At 38.2% G+C, this 21,579-nt stretch overlaps 1 protein-coding gene and 1 long non-coding RNA gene across 9 annotated transcripts in view; both read left to right on the top strand.

Moving 5' to 3' along the window:
• JMJD1C (jumonji domain containing 1C) overlaps positions 1-21,579 on the top strand; it is a 317,588-nt gene that overhangs the window by 50,882 nt on the left and 245,127 nt on the right. The gene's annotated exons all lie outside the window — the stretch shown is intronic.
• On the top strand, positions 665-6,969 carry LOC129659267 (uncharacterized). The gene is made up of 2 exons (XR_008717920.1): positions 665-1,315; positions 4,590-6,969. It is a non-coding gene; the product is annotated as an uncharacterized LOC129659267 (long non-coding RNA).

The raw sequence follows: 21,579 nt of genomic DNA, 5'->3' as shown, positions 1-21,579 counted from the left end.
GTGTCTGACTCTCTGCGACCCAGTGGATGGCAGCCCACCAGGCTCCCCCGTCCCTGGGATTCCCTGCTGCTGCTAAGTCGCTTCAGTCGTGTCCGACTCTGTGTGACCCCATAGATGGCAGCCCACCAGGCTCCCCTGTCCCTGGGATTCTCCAGGCAAGAACACTGGAGTGGGTTGCCATTTCCTTCTCCAATGGATGAAAGTGAAAAGTGAAAATGAAGTAGCTCAGTTGTGTCCCTGACCAGGGGTCAAATCCAGGCTTCCTGCCTTGGGAGCACAGAGGTTTAGCCACTGGACCACCAGGGAAGTTTAGGGGATACTATGTTTCAAAAGTTAGTCAGTTTCTCTTATTTTTGGTCTTGCATATGAAGAATTTCCATGTGCATTCGTTTCCTGTGGAGCTTTCTCTGTGGCTCAAATGGTAAAGAATCCACCTGCAGTGCGAGAGACCTGGGTTTGATCCCTGGGTTGGGAAAATCCCAAGTAAGCCAGAAAGAAAACACCAATACAGTATACTAACGCATATATATGGAATTTAGAAAGATGGTAACAATAACCCTGTGTACGAGACAGCAAAAGAGACACTGATGTATAGAACAGTCTTATGGACTCTGTTGGAGAGGGAGAGGGTGGGAAGATTTGGGAGAATGGCATTGAAACATGTAAAATATCATGTATGAAACGAGTTGCCAGTCCAGGTTCGATGCACGATACTGGATGCTTGGGGCTGGTGCACTGGGACGACCCAGAGGGATGGTGTGGGGAGGGAGGAGGGAGGAGGGTTCAGGATGGGAAACACATGTATACCTGTGGCAGATTCATTTTGATATTTGGCAAAACTAATACAATTTTGTAAAGCTACCCACTCCAGTATTTTGGCCTGGAGAATTCCATGGACTGTATAGTCCATGGGGTCCCAAAGAGTCAGACACTGCTGAGTAACTTTCACTTTAATTTCGTGTACTACTGTTAACTAGTTATCACAACCTGGGTGATTTAAACCACTAGTCTTCAGCCTTTTTTGGCACCAGAGACTGGTTTTGTAGAAATGTTTCCATGGGAGTGAGGTGGGGGTGGTTTTGGGATGATTCAAGCACATTACATTCATTGTGCACTTTATTTCTATTTTGTGCCAATCTCAGGATATTCTGTGTTGACTTTAGGATTAAGGTCTGTGCTCCTATGAGAATCTAATGCTGTTGCTGATCTGACAGGAGGTGGAACTCAGACGTTATTCCTAGTGATGGGGAGCAGCTGTAAATGCAGATGAAGCTTCATGCTGGCCAGCCTGCTATACCTCCTGGTTCCTAACAGGGTTGGGACCCCTGCCCAATTTAAGCAATATAAATGAATTATGTTTTAATGGTTCTGGAGATGACAAGTCTAACTTGCGGGTTTCCGTAGGCCAAAATCAATGTGTGATTAGAACTTGCTCTTTTCTGGAGGCTCTAAGGGAGATGATTTCTTTTCCTTTTCTAGTTTGTAGAAGCAGCCCACATTCCTTGGCTCATGATCCTCTTCCTCTTTAAAAGCCAGCAATTTATCTTTCTGTTTTTCTCTAGTTACATCACCCTCTTGACTCTCCTGTTTCCCTTTAAATACTTTGAAGTACCCTTGTGATCATATTGGGCCTACCCAGATAGTCCAGGATAATCTCCACATCTGCTAATTAACAACCTTAATTCCATTTCTATTCTCTTTTGCCATGGAAGTTTAACATAGTTACAGGTTTCATGTATTAGGACGTGAATATTTTGGGGGTGGCATTCTGCCCAACACACCATGGTAGCAAAAAAAAAACCCTCTTACATTATGAACATATGATTTGATACAAATCCATTGAGGCTAAAATATTTATGCTGTAAGTTTTAATGATATCACTATCTGATCTCTTAAGTAAATGAGTAAACTTGTAGAAGTTTTACACAGCTGTGCTTGGATAATTTCACATATTCTGTTGGTTACGTTTAAGAAATGTTTTGAAAAATCTGGGATATTTTGCAAGTATATTAACTAACAAAAGACTTTATCTGAACTCTTTTTATTCAGGAGGGCCAAGTTATTGATGAAGTAAAATCGATTTTGAGCCCTCAGCATATTTTTTTTTTTAGCTCCATTGTTTAGAAGGTTTCTTGCTTTGTTATACATGTTGAACATTTATGACTGCCAAATGTATCAGGTTTTTTCCAGTCCACAGAAGGAACCAAAAATCATAGCACTGTGTTTTGCAGACCAAACATTTAAGTTTGTACATAGGGGAATTGTCTCATGGTCACTTAGTGAGGAGTAGATAACCTTGAAACATTGATTTTTAAACTATTCTAAACTGTGTATTGGGCTTCCCACCTGGCCCAGTGGTGAAGAATCTGCCTGTCAGTGCACAAGACATGGGTTCAGTTCATGGGTGGAGAGGATACGCTGGAGAAGGAAATGGCAACCCATCCAGTATTCTTGCCTTGGAAATTCCATGGAGAGAGGAGGCTGGTGGGCTACAGTCCATGGGATCGTAAAAGAGTGGGACACAACAGTGACTAAAAAACAACAAATGGTGTGAATTGTATGTTTCTGTGTAAAATTAAAGAAACTTTTGTTTCCGCCCTTTACACCTGTGATACAACATTCTGGCACATATTTTGATGCCGTTAATTTAAAACAGAATGTTATCATTCAGTTCACTCGCTCAGTCGTTTCCGACTCTTTGCAACCCATTGGGATGTAGCACACCAGGCTTCCCTGTCCTTCACCAACTCCTGGAGCTTGCTAAAACTCATGCCCATCAAGTCAGTCACGCCATCTCATACTCCAACCATCTCATACTCTGTCGTCCCCTTCTCCTCCTGCCTTTGATCTTTCCCAGCATCAGGGTCTTTTCTGATGACTCAGTTCTTCGCTTCAGGGGGTCAAAGTATTGGAGTTTCAGCTTCAACATCAGTCTTTCAGTGAATATTCAGGACTGATCTCCTTTAGGATGGACTGGTTGGATCTCCTTGCTGTCCAAGGGACTCTCAAGAGTCTTCTCCAACATCACAGTTCAAAAGCATCAATTCTTTGACGCTCAGCTTTCTTTATAGTCCAACTCTCACATCTGTACATGACTACTGGAAAAACCATAGCTTTGTCTAGATGGACCTTTGTTGGCAAAGTAATGTCTCAGCTTTTCAATATGCTGTCTAGGTTGGTCATAGCTTTTCTTCCAAGGAGCAAGCGTCTTTTAATTTCATGGCTGCAGTCTTGATATGCAGTAATTTTGGAGCCCTAGAAAATAAAGTCTTGTTACTGTTTCCATCTATTTCCATCTATTGCCACTGTTTCCCCATCTATTTGCCATGAAGTGATGGGACCGGATGCCATGGTCTTAGTTTTTGGAATGTTGAGTTTTTTGCCAGCTTTTCACTCTCTTTCACTTTCATCAAAAGGCTTTTTAGTTCTTCTTCACTTTTCTCCACAAGGGTGGTGTCATCTGCATATCTGAGGTTATTGATATTTCTTCCGGCAGTCTTGATTCCAGCTTGTGCTTCATCTAGCCCAGCGTTTCTCATGATGTGCTCTGCATATAAGTTAAATAAGCAGGGTGACAAGATACAGCCTTGACGTATTCCTTTGCCAATTTGAAATCAGCCTGTTGTTCCGTGTCCTGTTCTAACTCTTTGTTTCTTGATCTGCATACACATTTCTCAGGAGGGAGGTAAGGTGGTCTGGTATTCCCATCTCTTTTAAGAATTTACCACAGTTTGTTGTGATCCACTCTGTCAAAGGCTTTGGCGTAGTCAATAAAGCAGATGTTTTTCTGGAACTCTCTTGCTTTTTCTATGACCCAAGGGATGTTGGCAATTTGATTTCTGGTTCCTCTGCCTTTCTAAATCCAGCTTGAACATTTGAAAGTTCTCAGTTCATGTACTGTTGAAGTCTCGTTTGGAGAAGTTTGACCATTACTTTGCTAGCATATGAGATGAGTGCAATTGTGCGGTAGTTTGAGCATTGTTTGGCATTGTCTTTCTTTGGGATTGGAATGAAATCTGATCTTTTCCAGTCCTGTGGCCACTGCTGAGTTTTCCAAATTTGCTGGTGTATTGAGTGCAGCACTTTAACATCATCATCTTTTAGGACTTGTAGCTAAGCTGGGATTCTATCACCTCCACTAGCTTTGTTTGCAGTGATGCTTCCTAATGCCCACTTGACTTCGGACTCCAGGATGTCTGGCTCTAAGTGAGTGATCACACCGTTGGTGTTATCTGGGTCATGAAGATCTTTTTTGTTTAGTTCTTCTGTGTATTCTTGCCACCTCTTCTTAGTATTTTCTGTTTCTGTTAGGTCTCTACCATTTCTGTCCTTTATTGTGCCCATCTTTGCATGAAATGTTCCCTTGATATCTCTAATTTTCTTGAAGAGATCTCCAGTCTTTCTCTTAGCTTCATATAGGGAGGATACTGCATTTGAAAGTAAAAATATCTAGATTTTTCAACATAATTGAAAGTATATAGGCCATTTTCCAAAGTTTGTAGGTTAAATGTATTACTTTTTGGCGATTGTAAGTTATGTGTGAAGAATATCTTCATCTTTGAAACTCATATTTTCTTTCTACTTTACAGTACAGTCGAAGTGTTTAGTAAATGTTCTGCTGCTAAGTTGCTGCTAAGTCGCTTCAGTCGTGTCCGACTCTGTGCGGCCCCATGGACAGCAGCCCACCAGGCTCCCCCATCCCTGGGATTCTCCAGGCAAGAACACTGGAGTGGGTTGCCATTTCCTTCTCCAATGCATGAAAGTGAAAAGTGAAAGTGAAGTCGCTCAGTCGTGTCCGACCCTCAGCGACCCAGTGGACTGCAGCCCACCAGGCTCCTCTGTCCATGGGATAATGTTCTACTGAATGGGAAATAAATTGAGTATCATAAATTTCTTGTTCTTACCAACGATCTCAATTGTCAATTATTTCCTCTTAATTTTGAATCTCCTTTTTTATTGTGTGAAACTGTGTACCTAAGTGGTTACTTTCCCCATTCATTATCCTGTGGTTTGACTAAAGAGTAGGTGATGGTATTCCTAAACCAATCAGGGAATTAACTCCTCTGGTTACATTGATGGGTGTATAAACCTTAAATAAGCCCAATCAGAATGAAGCCAAGGAGTACTGTGTAGGTGTTAGTCTGGAATTGCCACAGCTGTTTTCCTATTTTAAGGTAAGCCAGTTTGAGGACAAAGTTGAAATATAGAGGCTAACAGTATTGAAAAGGCACCAAAAAAATATGACTGATCACATTGTTTTTCTGAAACCTAAATATCATTATTGAGTTTTTCACTTAGAAAACTTTTCATTACGAAGAATGACTTTATTTCTTTTTGTTGTTGTTTCTTTTCTTTAGTACCAAGAGCACCATAACTGATACACGTGGTAGTATTTCTTTGCCTCTTTTGTTTTGAAAGCATTTGAAATACAGCCTTTTTTTCATCCTCATGTGTTATTTAAGGTTGAGACATTAGATTTTTGTTATATGACTTTGAATAATTTTAGGTGTTATTTTTCAAGAGGGGCGATATGTTCTACTCTGTTGTGTCCAGATGTATCCCAGAGCTTTAAAAAAATGTATATAAAAGATAAATACCTAGTTTTCTTAGTAATTTAAAATAAGAAATACCTAAAATTTTATGTCAGGAAATGTGCCATTATTAAAGAGAAATCTCAGCAAGAGGTAGTAGTAATATTTTAGAAATTAAAAAGAAATAGCAACCTTTACTTTTTAGGCTATATACCATAAATGTTGTATTTTTCGACTCTGTCATTGTTAGCCAGGTTTTTTAATGGTGGCAATTTGGTTGTACCAAACACTGCTGATTTCATTTTTCAAGATTTGACAGTGATTAATTTCTGCCTAATACTCTGGTAAACATTTTTTTCAATGTGGATTTTTAATAAATGTGTTTTGTTTGATATAAAATTATTAATCTGACAAATTGGTATGGATTGTATACTTTATCCTTTAAGATTATTGCTTACTAAATATTGAAGTGCTTAAGATGTTGAACCATTCTCTGAAATTATCTAATTGGATAGAATCTTTTCATGTAGAATTTGTAGTCATTTTGTATTTTAGCTATTTTATGAAATTACATTAGTAAACTCAAAATGTTTTTTTCTCTTTTTATATAGAACCTATTGATCTGATTATAGGATACTTGGTTCATTAAGAGGAAGCAGTTTATTATTCATTTACTGTTTGGTTGGACTTGGTGCTAAAATTGTAAGGTTGCAGCATGGTCTAGACCTGTTTCCTGGATGCCGCCAGTTGAAGCTCTGAGTCATATAGAATTTGAGGAGGGTAGATAAGTGCTCACATCTTTGAATAAAAAGTGTGAGTATAGTTATTTCTGCCTTTTGGAGTTTATTGGCTAGTAGGCTTCTTCGGAATTAATAAAAAGTTTGGATTATGGATTTCATGTGTAGTATTTCATCTGTATTTGTTCAAGTCAGCCAAACAAAATAGATCTTGGGAGAACATATTTTGAAATTCATTTGAATAAATAGGAATTAAATGTATAAGTATACATAATAATATATAACTGATGACAAAGAAAGATTGCTTAAAATGTTTAAGCACTTGATTTATAGTTTGGGCCTCAGTTTTCTCGTTTATTCCATTTAGTGAATGAAATTGGTCTAGAGTTCAGAGTTTTTCCTATTCTGTAGTTCTAGAATTGTGATGTTGATATAGTTTCTTTTTAAAACCTGTACTGTCTTGGAATAAAGTGTCTATTAAGCAGAAATAAATTTTAGATCTGTCCCAATAGCTTTATTTACGAGTTAGTGAAACACTTCATAATAACATCTATTGTGTTACCTTATTACAGAGACCACAATTGTATGTAAATAATGTAATTTTTGTGCAGCGTTTCTTCTGGATAATAAAAAATGAAGTCATAGGATTTGGATTTTTATGATCAAATAAATTGAAGTAGAATAAAGAAATATCTAAAGGCTACAGTATTGGAACTTAAAATAATTTGGTATATTTCTTCATGTACCTGGATGTTTTGATCATCTATATGTAATTCTTTGTGAAGATATTTTGTAGTTCAAATTTATTAAAAGAAGTAAAAAAATGACTTCTTTCAATGAACATAGTACTTCACACTTTCAAAGCTTAAAAAGGAAAAAGCGCCCTTCCAGCGCTATGGTAAATAGCCTCCCTGAACTTGCTTTCTTGATTTTTGCAGTCCCGTGCTTCAGATCCTTTGGGGAGGTTCTTTTTTTTAGTCACTTAGTGACTTTAGTTATTTTAGTTCCTCCCATCTTCTTAATTTAGCATTAGAGGGTCAGTCCTTTGCTGCCTGTTTATTTTTGTGTTTCAAATCTTAATCCCTTCATTATTTATATGGAATTATTTATATTGGTATCGCTCAGTTGGTAAAGAATCTGCTTGCAGTGCAGGAGACCCCGGTTTGATTACTGGGTTGGGAACGTCCGCTGGAGAAGGGATAGGCTACCCACTCCAGTATTCTTTAGCTTCCCTTGTGGCTCAGCTGGTAAAGAATCCGCCTGCAATGTGGAGGACCTGGGTTTGATCCCTGGGCTGGGAAGATCCCCTGGAGAAGGGAACAGCTACCCCCTCTAGTATTTTGGCCTAGAGAATTCCTGTATTGGCCTCAAGGGAACAGCTACCCACTCCAATATTTAGGCCTAGAGAATTCCTGTATTGAGTCACAAATAATCAGACATGACAGAGTGACTTTCACATGGCAGGTATTTGAATTTTAAATTTAATTTAGCATCTTCATTTCAGATGTCTTCTAGTATTTGCTATATTTAAAAAGTGCATGGTAAATTTAGAAGATTTCCTGTCTCATGCCAAAGAAGGTAGAAACAGTAGAACATGAAGTAGAAACTAAGTCAGCCTTTGTAGAATAGAGTTTAGAATTTTTCGAGGCTAGGGGAGGTGTGAAAATGACTATCACTTGTTGTTTAGTCCCTTAGTCGTGTCCAGCTCTTTGCGTCCCCATGGACTGCAGCATACCAGGCTTCCCTGTCCTGCACTATCTCCCACTATCTCAAACTCATGTCCATTGAGTCAGTGATGCCATCCAACCATCTCATCCTTTGTCACCCCCTTCTCTTCCTGCCCTCAATCTTTCCCAGAATCTAAGGAGCTGATTCATCTGTCAAAATTAGTGACTTTAAGATTCAGAAAACATCTTTAGACACAGAGGAATATTGAAAAGGGACTATATGTTTATGTTAATTTATGGATAAAGTTATATGCATTGCTATTTAGTGCAAAATGGCTTTATGTGTATACCTTACATTGAATCTTAGCATCAAGTCAGTACAGAAAGATAGGGTATTGAAACTCTGAACAATTAAAGTTGGTAAACTGTTCCAATGTTTTGAATAGCACCATATTAATATTTTGGTCTGTCTTTACTTTTAAAACTACATTGATCAAACTGTGTGTGTGTGTGTGTGTGTGTGTGTGTGTGTTTTGCCTGTTCCCTTTATTGTTGATGTTGTTCAGTCCCAAGTCGTGTCTGACTCTTTACGATCCCATGAACTGCAGCACGCCAGGCTTCCCTGTCCTTCACTATCTCCCTTCAGTTCAGTTCAGTCACTCAGTCGTGTCCGACTCTTTGTGACCCCATGAATCGCAGCACGCCAGGCCTCCCTGTTCGTCACCAACTCCCGGAGTTCACTCAGACTCACGTCCATCGAGTCAGTGATGCCATCCAGCCATCTCATCCTCTGTCGTCCCCTTCTCCTCCTGCCCCCAATCCCTCCCAGCATCAGAGTCTTTTCCAATGAGTCAACTCTTCCCATGAGGTGGCCAAAGTACTGGAGTTTCAGCTTTAGCATCATTCCTTCCAAAGAAATCCCAGGGCTGATCTCCTTCAGAATGGACTGGTTGGATCTCCTTGCAGTCCAAGGGACTCTCAAGAGTCTTAGTTCAAAAGCATCAATTCTTTGGCGCTCAGCTTTCTTCATAGTCCAACTCTTTCAAACTCATGTCCATTAAGTCAGTGTAGCTAGCCAACCATCTCATCCTCTGTCGCCCCCTTCTTCTTTTGCCCTCAGTCTTCCTAGCATCAGGGTCTTTTCCAGTGAATCAGCTCTTCACATCAGGTGGCCAAAGTATTGGAGCTTCAGCATCAGACCTTCCAATGAATATTCAATACTGATTTCCTTTAGGATTGAGTGGTTGGATCTCCTTGCTGTCTAAGGGACTCCAAAGAGTCTTCTCCAACACCACAGTTCAAAAGCGTCCATTTTTTGGCACTCAGTCTTTATGGTCCAGCTGACATGGATATACATGACTACTGGAAAAACCATAGCTTTGACTGTATGAACCTTTGTTGGCAAAGTGATGTCTCTGCTTTTTACTACACTGTTTAGGTTTGTCATAGCTTTTCTTCCAAGCAGCAAGAGTCATAATTTCATGGCTACAGTCATGATCTGCAATGATTTTGGAGCCCAAGAAAATGAAATCTGACATTGTGTCCACATATTCCCCATCTATTTGCCATGAGTGATGGGACTGGATGCCATGATACTCATTTTTTGAATGTCAAATTTTAAACCAGCTTTTTCCATCTCCTCGCTTTCATCAAGAGGCTCTTTAGTTCCTCTTCACTTTCTGCCATTAAATTGTTATCATCTGAGGTTGTCAGTATTTCTCATGGCAGTCTTGATTCCAGCTTGTGATTCATCCAGCCCAGCATTTTGCATGATATATTCTTCATATAAGTTGAATAAGCAGGGTGACAGTATACTGCTTTGACATACTTCTTTCCCAATTTTGAACCCCTCCATTGTTCTGTGTCCAGTTCTAACTGTTGCTTCTTGACCTGACTACAGGTTTCTCAGGAGAAAGGTAAGGTCGTCTGGTATTCCCTTCTCTTGAAGAGTTTTCCATGGTTTGTTGTAATCCACACAGTCAAAGGCTTTAGCTTAGTCAATGATGCAGAAGTAGATTTTTTTTTTGGAATCCCCTTACTTTTTCTGTGACGCAAGGGATGTTGTCAATTTGATCTCTGGTTCCTCTGCCTTTTCTAAATTCAGCTTGTACATCTGGAAGGTCTGAGTGACTAAGCACAGCACAGAAGCTATAGGAGAAAAGAAGGAAATCCTAGGGTACCGAGTCTTCAAACTGTTCATTTAGAACAGCTTTGATCTTACCAGTTTTGTTTCATAATGATTTCTCAGGTCAAAAAATTAGGTTATGTAATTCTTTTCTTCAGGGAGAAACTTCCTGACAAAAAAATTCTATAATTGATGGTTTGTACATTGAAAATTAAGTAGTGTACAGTTGTTGTTAAAGAAAATGATTATTATAACAAGAGCTTTCTTAGTAATTAAAGATTAAAGACGTAATTATAAAGTGACTCCTGATGAGGATATTCCTATAAAAGATTAAACTAATTTGGTCCAGGTATGTAAGTTTTATTGATCATCATGCAGAAAAATCTGAGATATTTTGCTAAAGCCAGTGATTCTCAATCTTTTTTATATTGTATTCATTGCAATCTGACAATGGATACAGTTAAGCTTTAATGTATGTGAAAATCGTGGAGGGAGCTTCATATTTTAAATGCTGTTTTTTATATATCATATGTAAATATTTTGATCTGCATTTTACTAAAATCTCCATTTTATTAAAATTATTTTTATTAGGTGCCAAAACAACATAAAAATATATATCTAGAATAATTATACTCCCACCCTGTATCCATCATCTCAGTTACCCTCCCACTCTTTTATATAGCCTTTTTTTATTAATTGAAGTGTCTTTCCAGAGTTAACTTACAAAGATAGGAGTAAGTGTATATCATTTCATTCCTCCCACTCATACATAATCAACTTAAGCATCACTAAAAGGAAAACACACGTAAGTCTACTGATAAGATACAGTAGGAAGTATACAGCCCAACGGATGAAATATTTATACTAAAAATTGCTGAATTTGAATATATTCAAACCTCTACATCCAATAAGCTAATTTACAGGACATATGAGAGTAGAGAAGCATGTTATACCACACTACAAGGATGGAGTTAGCTAGACCCAGGATGTGGGAAATTCCAAGAGTAGAGCTATGCTGTTGAATATTGTGGCCACTTACTTTGTGTGACAGATTAAAGTTGATTAAAATTGAATAAAACAGAAAATCAGTTCCTCATTCACTGTAGCCAATTTCCTGTTCTCAGTTGTCACATCTTACTGGTGGCTATGATTTTAGACAGCACAACTAAGAAAATTTCCATCATTGCAGAAAGATGTATTGGATACACTATTCTAGAGTAAGCATTAAAAGAATAGACAACTTATTATTCAGACTAGTAGAAGGAAAAAAGTTGGAATGATAAAAATAAAAGAAGGCAATAAGAGAGACAAACATAAGAAAGGCAAGACAAAGCACAAAATATGAGGTTTAATGTAAACACAGATATATCAGTAATTACATTAAGTATAATTGAATGTTTCTATTAAGTATAATTGACTGAATGGTTCTATTAAAAAATGATAATGTTTCCAGGTTATCAAACCTGGAGGTGAGAACCCACAAAACACACTGATTTGCTGTCTATAAAAAAAATCCATCTAAAGCATAAGAATACTTAAGTGAAACTCTTTCAGTTGTGTCTGACTCTTTGCGACCCCATGGAGTCCATGGAATTCTGCAGGCTAGAATACTGGAATGGGTAGGTAGCCTTTTTCTTCTCCAGGAAATCCTCCCAGGATCAAACCCAGGTCTCCCACATTGCAGGCAGATTCTTGACTAGCTGAGGCACAAGGGAAGCCGAGGAATACTGAAGTGGGTAGCATATCACTTCTCCAGAGGATCTTCCTGACCGACCCAGGAATCGAACCAGGGTTTCCTGCATTGCATGTGGATTCTTTACCATCTGGGCTATCAGGGAAGCCAAAGAATACCTAAAGGTGGTTGTAAAAAGATGGGGGAAAAGAAACTTCCACATAGATACTAATTAAAGATAGTGGATGTGGCTTTCCAGGTGGAGCTAGTAGTAAAGAACTCTCCTGCCAGTGCAGGAGATGTTAGAGATGCAGGTTCATCCCTGGTACTGGAAGATCCCCTGGAGAAGGAAATGGCAACCCACTCTAGGATTCTTGCCTGGAGAATCCCATGGACAGAGGAGCCTGGTGGGCTATAGTCCATAGGGTCGCAAAGAGTCAGACTTAACTGAAGTGACTTAGCGTGCATGCATGATTTAATGACAGTGTTTAAGAAAAGAAGCATTATTTGGGATGAAGAGGCTTTCTTTACCGTGACAAGAGTTTTATTCAGCAAGAAGATACAATATTAGTTTTCTAAGTACCTGTGACATGACTTCAAGTACATAAAGCTGAAATAGAACTGTTAGAGAAAATAGACAAATTTATAATCATAGTGGGAAATTAAATAGCTGATAGAACTAGCAGTAAAATGTCAGTAATAAATAGAAGATTTAGAAGAATAATTACTTGCTTTAACCATTTCACAAGGTCGTTGTGTGAATGAGATAGCATATTCAATAAATACACTGTCATTCAATATGAGCAAATATTTAATATGAATATGTACTGAAATATTTTAAATGCATGTGGGTATACCTGAATCATTAATACATACCTTTATAAGTCACTGATTTGTCTCCCCCAAAATGATTTTTGTATTAAAAATAATGTTCCCTTTCTTTTCCCCTGTGTATATTTTTAGCTCATGTAATTACTTATTAGTTCTTTTCATTAATGGGCTTAACAAAGTTACAGTAAAGCTTATCTGTAAGATGACTCTCACAAAGAAAGGGTGAAATGATAATGTTACTAAGCATGTTAAATCTTTTGCTTAAATTTTCAGTAGTCTGTTGACTGTTTTGTTTCCTTAACCTGTTTTTCATTTTATAACTGTAATCAGTGAAAATCTAAATTTTATTTTATAGAGCTTTACTTTCAGGTTATATATGTAGCAGTTTATTTTCAAATAAAATTGTAACATTTTTGTGTTCACAAACACAGGTAAAAAATTTGGTGGTAATTATTTACTGTTCAAAGAGGTACATATCAGAGTTCTTAATATTAAGGTGTATTTAAGTTATTTCCTAAGTTATTAATCCTTTTTAATACTATTCTTTTTCAAAATGTATTTATGACATAAAATTACAGTCTACTAATGTGTATGTATATGTATATACATATATATACACACACACCCACACATATACACATTCTCTATAGGGGTCTTATTTTTAATAAAATAAAAATCTTTAATAAAATAAAAGTCTTCTGCAGTAGACTCCATTCTCAATTGATTTCTCACCTATATTACATTTTAGAGAACTGTTCTACTTTTACTTCTTAAGAGTACTACTATAGTGAAGGTTGAAACTTGGAGAATAGAAAACTGACTTTATGTACACTATTATTTTTTAATGTGTTTTTTCCCCAACTTTTTGATGTTTTGAACCTTGGTAGGGTTTAGGAAATAGTAGATCAAAATTTCCAGTTTAAACAAAAAATGGCTGTACTTTTCTACGTTCTTGACTTAGACAACTACCTGCGAAATTAAAAAATGTATGAGAAAAATGTCCGGCATTATTAATTTTAAAAATGCAAAGAATTCAAGTGATGGTAGGTGCATTAGGTACTAATTTTTTGCCTAGTCTTTTTTTGTTGCTGTTTTTTACATAAGAGAGAAAATAATCCAGATTTTTGCAAAACTTTTTCTTAAACTTTGTTCTGAGGAAGTTTTTCTTTTTTTAAAGCAGTTTCGACTGGCAAAATGAATAATTAATGGACAGTCAATTTAAAAATTCTGAACTCGTTGTTGTTCAGTTACTAAGTTGTGTCTGATTCTTTGCGACCCCATGGACTATAGCACGCCAGACTCCTCTATCCTCCACTATCTCCTGAAATTTGTTCAAATTCATGTCCATTGAATCGGTGATACTACCTAACCATTGCATCTTCTGCTGCTCCCTTCTTTTGCCTTCATCAGTCTTTTCCAGTTTGTGGGTCGTTTACATCAAGTGGCCAAAGTATTGGAGCTTCAGCATCAGTCTTTGCAGTGAATATTCAAGGGTTGATTTCCTTTAAGATTGGTTTGATCTCCTTGCTGTCCAAGAGATTCTCAATTGTCTTTTCCAGCCCCACAGTACAAAAGCATCATTTTTGGCACTCAGCCTTCTTTATGATCCAGCTCTCACATCTGTACCTGACTACTAGAAAAACCATAGCTTCTACTATACAGACCTTTTTTGGCAAAGTAATGTCTCTGCTTTTTAATATGCTATCTAGGTTTGTCATAGCTTTCCTTCCAAGGAGCCAAGTGTCTTTTTAATTTCATGGCTGCAGTCACTGTCTACAGTGATTTTGGAGCCTGAGATCTTTTTTATCTTAGTATCTTCTAAATGGAAATTATATTTTTTCTATTGTAATAAAACATTAAACCCAGGTTTCTTTAGATTTCTATTTTTCCTTTCCACCTTCTCCCATACTTCAGAATTATGGACAGTGTACTTAACACTGCTGATTCTTTTTAGTTATAATATTGATGTCACAGAGTTATAGAAAGAAAGACTTGATCTCTTCAGAGCATAAGCTATTACCTTTGTTATTTCTGTCTTTTTAAATAATGTGGAATGTTATGATTCATGTTAGAGTGCCCTTTTATGTTAGAAGGAAAATGAAGGCTCAGTGAAGTTTGACTGCTCACTTAGTGCAACGGAAATGAAAGAGTTTGGAAATATGTTGGTTTTGATTATAGGACAAAAGGGGCAATGTAATCTAAATCCAGTACTATTTTCTACCCTTTAAAACTTATTTTTTCTTCCTCTCTTCTTCAGTCTTCAATATATACCCTAGGCTGTTTTCTGTTGGAAAAGGGGTTTCTGAGAAGCTCTGCAGAAATAATAAGGAAACATGAGGAAGAACTGAGTTGAGGTCAGGGAAGCTATAAACCTCTGAGTGCTTTTGTGATGTGCTATGCTCTGTGGGAGCCTCTGAAAAAGGTCAAGCTTGAGAAACTTGCTTCTGAAGAATGTGTCTATTAACACTTCATGTACCCTGATTTTGTTGAGTCTATTGAAGATTTTTATTTGAAAGTTGATTGTATCTTGTGTTTCTCCTTTTATAAAACGGTTACATTTTGTATCTAAAAGTAAAAGAAACTACTTGCTCAGGGTGTCTGACTCTTTGCAACCCCATGGACTGTAGCCCGCCAGGCTCCTCTGTCCATGGAATTCTCCAGGCAAGAATACTGGAGTGGAACCTTTCTGACCACGGATTGAACATGCAGGGTCTCCTGCGTTGCATGGATTTCTTTACCATCTGACCTACCAGAGAAGTTATACCAATTCCATACAAATAACTAAAATGTTAACAACATAGAAACTGTTGCAAATGAAGAAACTTATTGGTGATTAGAAGGAAATTGGAATCCCTGCTTTGCGAAATAGTCTGTTTTGTATCTTTTACCCCATGACTTATAAGGCTTTTGATACTATCATTAGTTTGAGGATAATATCCTCAGTGGTACTATCTCTTGAATCCACTGTAGCAGGTTTTTAACCTCATTATTCCAGGGAAACTACTATGATCAAAGTCACCAGTGACTTGCTCTTTTCTAAATCAAATGTCATTTTTCACGCCTCATCTTACTTGACCTATTTCTAGTATTTAACATGACTGATCATCCTCTTTTTCATTATATTTTGTTCACTTTGTTTTTAGGATATTATACTCGTCTGATTTTTCTCTTGCTTCACTTGCCTATCCTTTGAGGTCTCTTGTGCTAATTTTCCTTGTTTCTACTGCAGTCAGTTCTTGGACCTCTTTTCTACCTAAACTTTTGTCCTTGGGAGATAGACCATCTGCATGCTGATGGTTCCCACATTCATATCCTAGTTTGGACCTTTCCTCCAAACCCCAGACTCACACTGAAACACTCCCTTCATTGTTTGCCTTCAGTATCTAATGGGTGTCTCAAAAGTAACCTGTCCGCAGTTGAGCTCCTGTTTCTGGCCCCTTACACCTGCATTGCTGTGAGTTCGCACCATCCAGTGAATGGCAACTCCATCTTTGTAATTCAGTTCCTTGGAAGTCATCCTTGACAGCCTTCTCCCACATCCCATAACCAAAGTATCTGCAGAATATTTTTGGTGCTGCCTTTAGAATACATCCAGAATCCCAATACATCTCACCTTTTCCATTATTGTCACTCTAGGTCCTGGCCATCATCATCTTTTGCCTAGATTTTCCAGCAGTTTGTAACAGTAGCTGTTACAAACTGTTACAGTAGTTACAGTAGCTGGCTAACTGGTTACTAGCAATAAGTAGATCCCTAACTAGCCTTCTATATCTTCTTACTCATGTAAATACCTACAGCAGATAATCAGATTATGTCACTCCCATAATCAAATGCTTCCAGAGGCATTCACACTGGTTTAGAGTTAAGAACTGAAGGCCCTAAGTGGCCTGAAAGCTCTACATTTTATGTTATTCCCCATCAGCTCAGTTTGAGCTCATTATCTATTACTCTCTGATTTATGTGTTCTTTTCCAGCCATATCATTGGCCTCTGTTGTTCCTTGAACATTCTAGGTGTTTTCCTTCCTTGTGGCCTTTGCACTTGTTTCTCTGCCTAGATTGCTCCTCCGGAAGGTTTCCACATGACTCGTTTTCCCCAGGTGGGTCTGTTGAAATGGCAGTATGCTTGCTGATTTTGGTCTCCTCTGGCCACCTTATCTAAAAGTGCCTGCCTGCCTGCCTTCCTCAACATTTTCTATTTCCTGTCGTGCTCTACTTGCCTTATCTGTAATTCTATTTGGACTAAACCTTTTCTTTATTTTTCTGCTTTTCTGTTAGAATTAAGCTTAATGAAACGGCTTTTTGCTATCTTTGTAACGGCTGTTTTATCACCTAGAACACCACTTAGCAGTTAATAAGTGCTTAATTTTTTTTTTTTTTTTAGTTAAAATACAATGAAATGTCCTACAAGTTTCTGAAATGTAGCTCTAATTCTTGAAGATACAATACTTCATAATGAAAAACCTAATAAAGTCAGTAAAAGAGAACTTTCCAATATGCAAATAGGAAATCAGAACATTCTTTGGTCAATTTTTGTTAGGTACTACCCCTTGGTAAATTTATTGAATTAAGAAACACCAAATACCTATATGTGGTTAGCATTGTAGGCTAATTCAAAATTTAAGAAATAAACCCACTCTCAAGAATTATATTTCTAATGGGGGGGATGACTAACAATCAACTGTTAATTTATACTATAGTGTACAGTTGTGGTATAATAAATAAATACCTGGTTTATGTCATTGCTTCCTGGCACAGAGCTTCTAAAGTCTTTGGAATATCCTGAGTGATAAAGCTGATGAGGAGACTTCCCTGGTGGCTCATTGGGGGCTGGGGGGGTGGGGTGGCGGGGGGAATCTGCCTGCCAATGTAGAAGACGTTGGTTTGAGCCCTGGGTCAGGAAGATCCCTTGGAGAAAGAAATAGCAAACCCACTCCATTATTCTTGCCTGGGAAATCCCATGGCCAAAGAGCTTGGTGGGCTACAGTTCATGGGGTCACAAAAGAGTTGGACATGACTTAGTGACTAAACAGCAACGAAAGATGATGAGAGCATCTGTTGTTCTAATGAGGTGACTCCTCTGGAGTCCCTAGGTAGGTTTAGGTTGGAAGCTGGTCGCTGAAAAGAGTAAGCCTTGATTAGAAGATTGGAGCTTTCAACCCCCAACTTTTGGGGAAGTGAGAGGGGTTGAAGTTTGAGTTAATCACCACTGGTCACAATTATGCTCTTATATTGAAATCTTCATTAAAAAACTCCTAAGCTGAAGTTTGGAGAGCTTCTGAGTTGGTGAATACATCAAGATGTTGGGAGAGTGATACACCCAGGAAAAGTACGAAAGCTTGATCTCCCATTCATCTTGCCGTATTCTTCTCTCGCATCTAGCTTTTGGTCAGTTATATCCTTTTTTAATAAACCAGTTGTAATGCTGAGGCAAGTGCTTTCCTGAGTTTTGTGACTAGTTCTAGGAAATTAGTGAACCTGAGAAAGGGGGTCATGGGAATCCCCAATATTTAATTGGTCAGTCAGAAGTACTGGTACCTCATGTATTTGACTGATGACTGAAGTAATGACTGTCTTGTGGAACTGAGCCCTTCAACTTGTGGAGTTGGATGCTAACTCCCTGTAGTTAGTGTCAGAATCGAATTGAATTGTAGGATTTGTTGTTGTTTAGTAACCATGTCCAACTGTTTTGTAACCCTGTGGACGCTAACCCGCTAGGCTCCTCTGTTCATGGGGTTTTCCAGGCAAGAACACTGGAGTGGATTGCCATTTGCTTCTCCAGGGGATCTTCTCAATCCAGGAATCGAATCTGCATCTCTTGCATTGGCAGGTAGATTATTTACCACTGAGCCACTAGGGAAGCTCAAATGATAGGATACCCACTTGGTATTGGATTGTTGGAGAAGTCATTTTAGAAATATACCACCTAATTGATATCAGGAGGGAAAAAGCCATTCAACAATTAAGGATTAATTATGTGGCGATGTTAAGTGTTACAGAAATTAAGAGATAGGGCATCATGAGATTGTGCTATTATTACACTTTTTATGATAGGAAGGCTTCATGGAGGAGCTGGATTATAAAGGCTAGTCATTGAATGAAGAGGCTACATTCTAGAGAGGGAAATAATATGAATATTACCTTGGAAATAAGAGTAAGTTTGGCATGGGAATAATTCACTCAATTTTATTCCATTTTTTCTCTAAAGTCTTCCTTTCGTTTTTTAGTCGGTTATATTTTAAGCTATGGTGAATCTGTTTTATGCACACTAACATACACCTAACATTCTGAGTTGCTAGAAGTTTCAGGGAGTATAATGAACCAAGCCTCTCTTTTTAAAGAAATTTTAAATTTGATGATTCAAAAGGGCAAATATGTGTGGAGAATACACCCCCCCCACACACACACAGGCACAACTGTCTGCATTTTGCATGTGCATTAATGTAATTAACTATAAATGAATTGGTATCCTACGTTTGTTAAGCGGAGAAGGCGATGGCACCCCACTCCAGTACTCTTGCCTGGAAACTCCCATGGATGGAGCAGTCTGGTAGGCTGCCATCTCTGGGGTCGCGAAGAGTTGGACATGACTGAGCGACTTCACTTTCACTTTTCACTTTCATGCATTGGAGAAGGAAATGGCAACCCACTCCAGTGTTCTTGCCTGGAGAATCCCAGGGACGGGGGAGCCTGGTGGGCTGCCGTCTATGGGGTTGCACAGAGTCGGACACAACTGAAGCGACTCAGCAGCAGCAGCAGCAGCAGCAGGTTTGTTAAGAGTGGCATATCCAGTTGTTATATGGCCAATATGAGGATAGAATTAGCAAGAACTCCATGGTAAGTCCAAACATTATTTACTTTTTTTCTCCCAGGACTCTGCTTCTGAACTCATGTATTAAGATTTTTAACAAATAATGGGAAAACTTAGTTTTGTACTAGATTAGCCTCCCTGAATCTTTGGGTAATATTTTTTGTTGCTTGTCCACATCATTTTACTGAGTATGACTATTTCTTGTTGATCTCATCAGTTATTATTGTGTATGTGTATCCTCTTAGTTATATATGGCCTCAGAATAGTGCTTATTAACAAATAATGGGTGCTACATACATATTCTTAAATGTATAAAATATCGGCAATATTTATTTCCTTACCTCTCAACGCTTCAAGAACACCAGTAGTGTATCAATGAGAAGAGAAATGAGAGAAAACAACGGGAATGTTTATTGAAGGTGACTAAATCCATAAAATAACTGAGGCCAAAGAACTTGAAGAGAGTAAGTACTGAGAATAAAGTTGAGTGTAATAATACAAAAGGGGCAAAAGTTTGATTTTTTTCTCCACTATCACCATATATTGAAATTAACTTTTTGAGTCACCAGCTGGCTGCTCTGTGATTTTATTGAAAAATTAGGTGATGCTTGGAAAAAGAAAGCTGAAAAGAGAGCTTTTAAGTGAAATACAAGAATAGAGAGAGAAGAGAAAGCAAAACAAGAAGATTAAGAGGACTTAAAATTATCTAAGGCTATAGGAAGGGAAGAGTGGTTGGCTTACAGTGGCAATAGTTCTACTTACACAGCGCTTGCTCTGTACCAGGCATTATCTTTGTATGGCATGTGGGATCTTAGTTCCTGAGCAGGGATTGAATCTGCGCCCCCTGCAGTGAAAGTGGAGTCCTAACCACTGGACCACGAGGGAAAATTCCAGCAGGCATTATTTAGCAAATGCTAAACAGTTTACAGAGGTTCGTCTAGTAAAGGCTATGGTTTTTCCTGTGGTCATGTATGGATGTGAGAGTTGGACTGTGAAGAAGGCTGAGCGCCGAAGAATTGATGCTTTTGAACTGTGGTGTTGGAGAAGACTCTTGAGAGTCCCTTGGACTGCAAGGAGATCCAACCAGTCCATTCTGAAGGAGATCAGCCCTGGGATTTCTTTGGAAGGAATGATGCTAAAGCTGAAACTCCAGTACTTTGGCCACCTCATGGGAAGAGTTGACTCATTGGAAAAGACTCTGATGCTGGGAGGGATTGGGGGCAGGAGGAGAAGGGGACGACAGAGGATGAGATGGCTGGATGGCATCACTGACTCGATGGACGTGAGTCTGAGTGAACTCCGGGAGTTGGTGATGGACAGGGAGGCCTGGTGTGCTGGGATTCATGGGGTCGCAAAGAGTCGGACACGACTGAGCGACTGATCTGATCTGATCTGAAACAGTTTACAAGTGGTGAAGTATTTCATCCTCATAAAAACTTTTCGAATTAGTCACTGCTGTTATTACCATTTAATAAATGTGGCAACTCAAGAATACGTAGTCTTAGGAAATTGCTTAGTCTTATGTATTGTAAGTGATGACTGTGTTTGAACCCAGGTCCTGTGACTACAGAGTTCGCTTTTTTTGTGTTGTTCTGCTTCTTAGTCTTGATTCCTCCAAGGAGATACTTCTTGACCACGGCCACTTTTCCTCCTCTCTGGATGAGTTAGGTGACTTGGGGAAGATCTTATTAATAATTGCTACTTGTGTGTATGTGTCCGTGAAAAATGATCTGACTTTTTTCTTGGCTTTCTGAGATATGTAAGAAATAGTTTACTTCAGTGTTACAGGAATTAAGTTATATAAAGCACTTATTTTAGTGCCTTTTATCTTCCCTTTACTAAATCTGATTATTCAAGTAACTGTTAGACTTCAGTGTAATAAAGGATGATAATTTAAGAAAGATACCTGGAATCAAAAGATTCAGGAATAGAATGATAAAAATCTGGTGGTACTTTTCTTAGAGTTAGTTGTTCATTGGGTTTCTAAATGGTAGTCTGTACCAAACTGTGTGAAAGCTGCATCTACTATTACTTGGTGGGTACTTTGAAAATGCATTTTTATTTTAATAATAAAGTAGAAACTTCTACAAAAAAATGTAAGTCGAATCATATGAGGTATTACAAAGGCAAATGTGAATTCTTGGATGATTATTTGTAATTGTCTGCTTATACCTTCTTACTGCTTTAAATAACATTGCCTTAATTGG

This window comes from Bubalus kerabau, chromosome 1, assembly GCF_029407905.1.
Source record: "Bubalus kerabau isolate K-KA32 ecotype Philippines breed swamp buffalo chromosome 1, PCC_UOA_SB_1v2, whole genome shotgun sequence".
Classification (NCBI taxonomy): Eukaryota; Metazoa; Chordata; class Mammalia; order Artiodactyla; family Bovidae; genus Bubalus; species Bubalus kerabau.
Note: the sequence above shows the minus strand (reverse complement) of the source record. Positions and strands in the feature narration are given on the sequence as shown.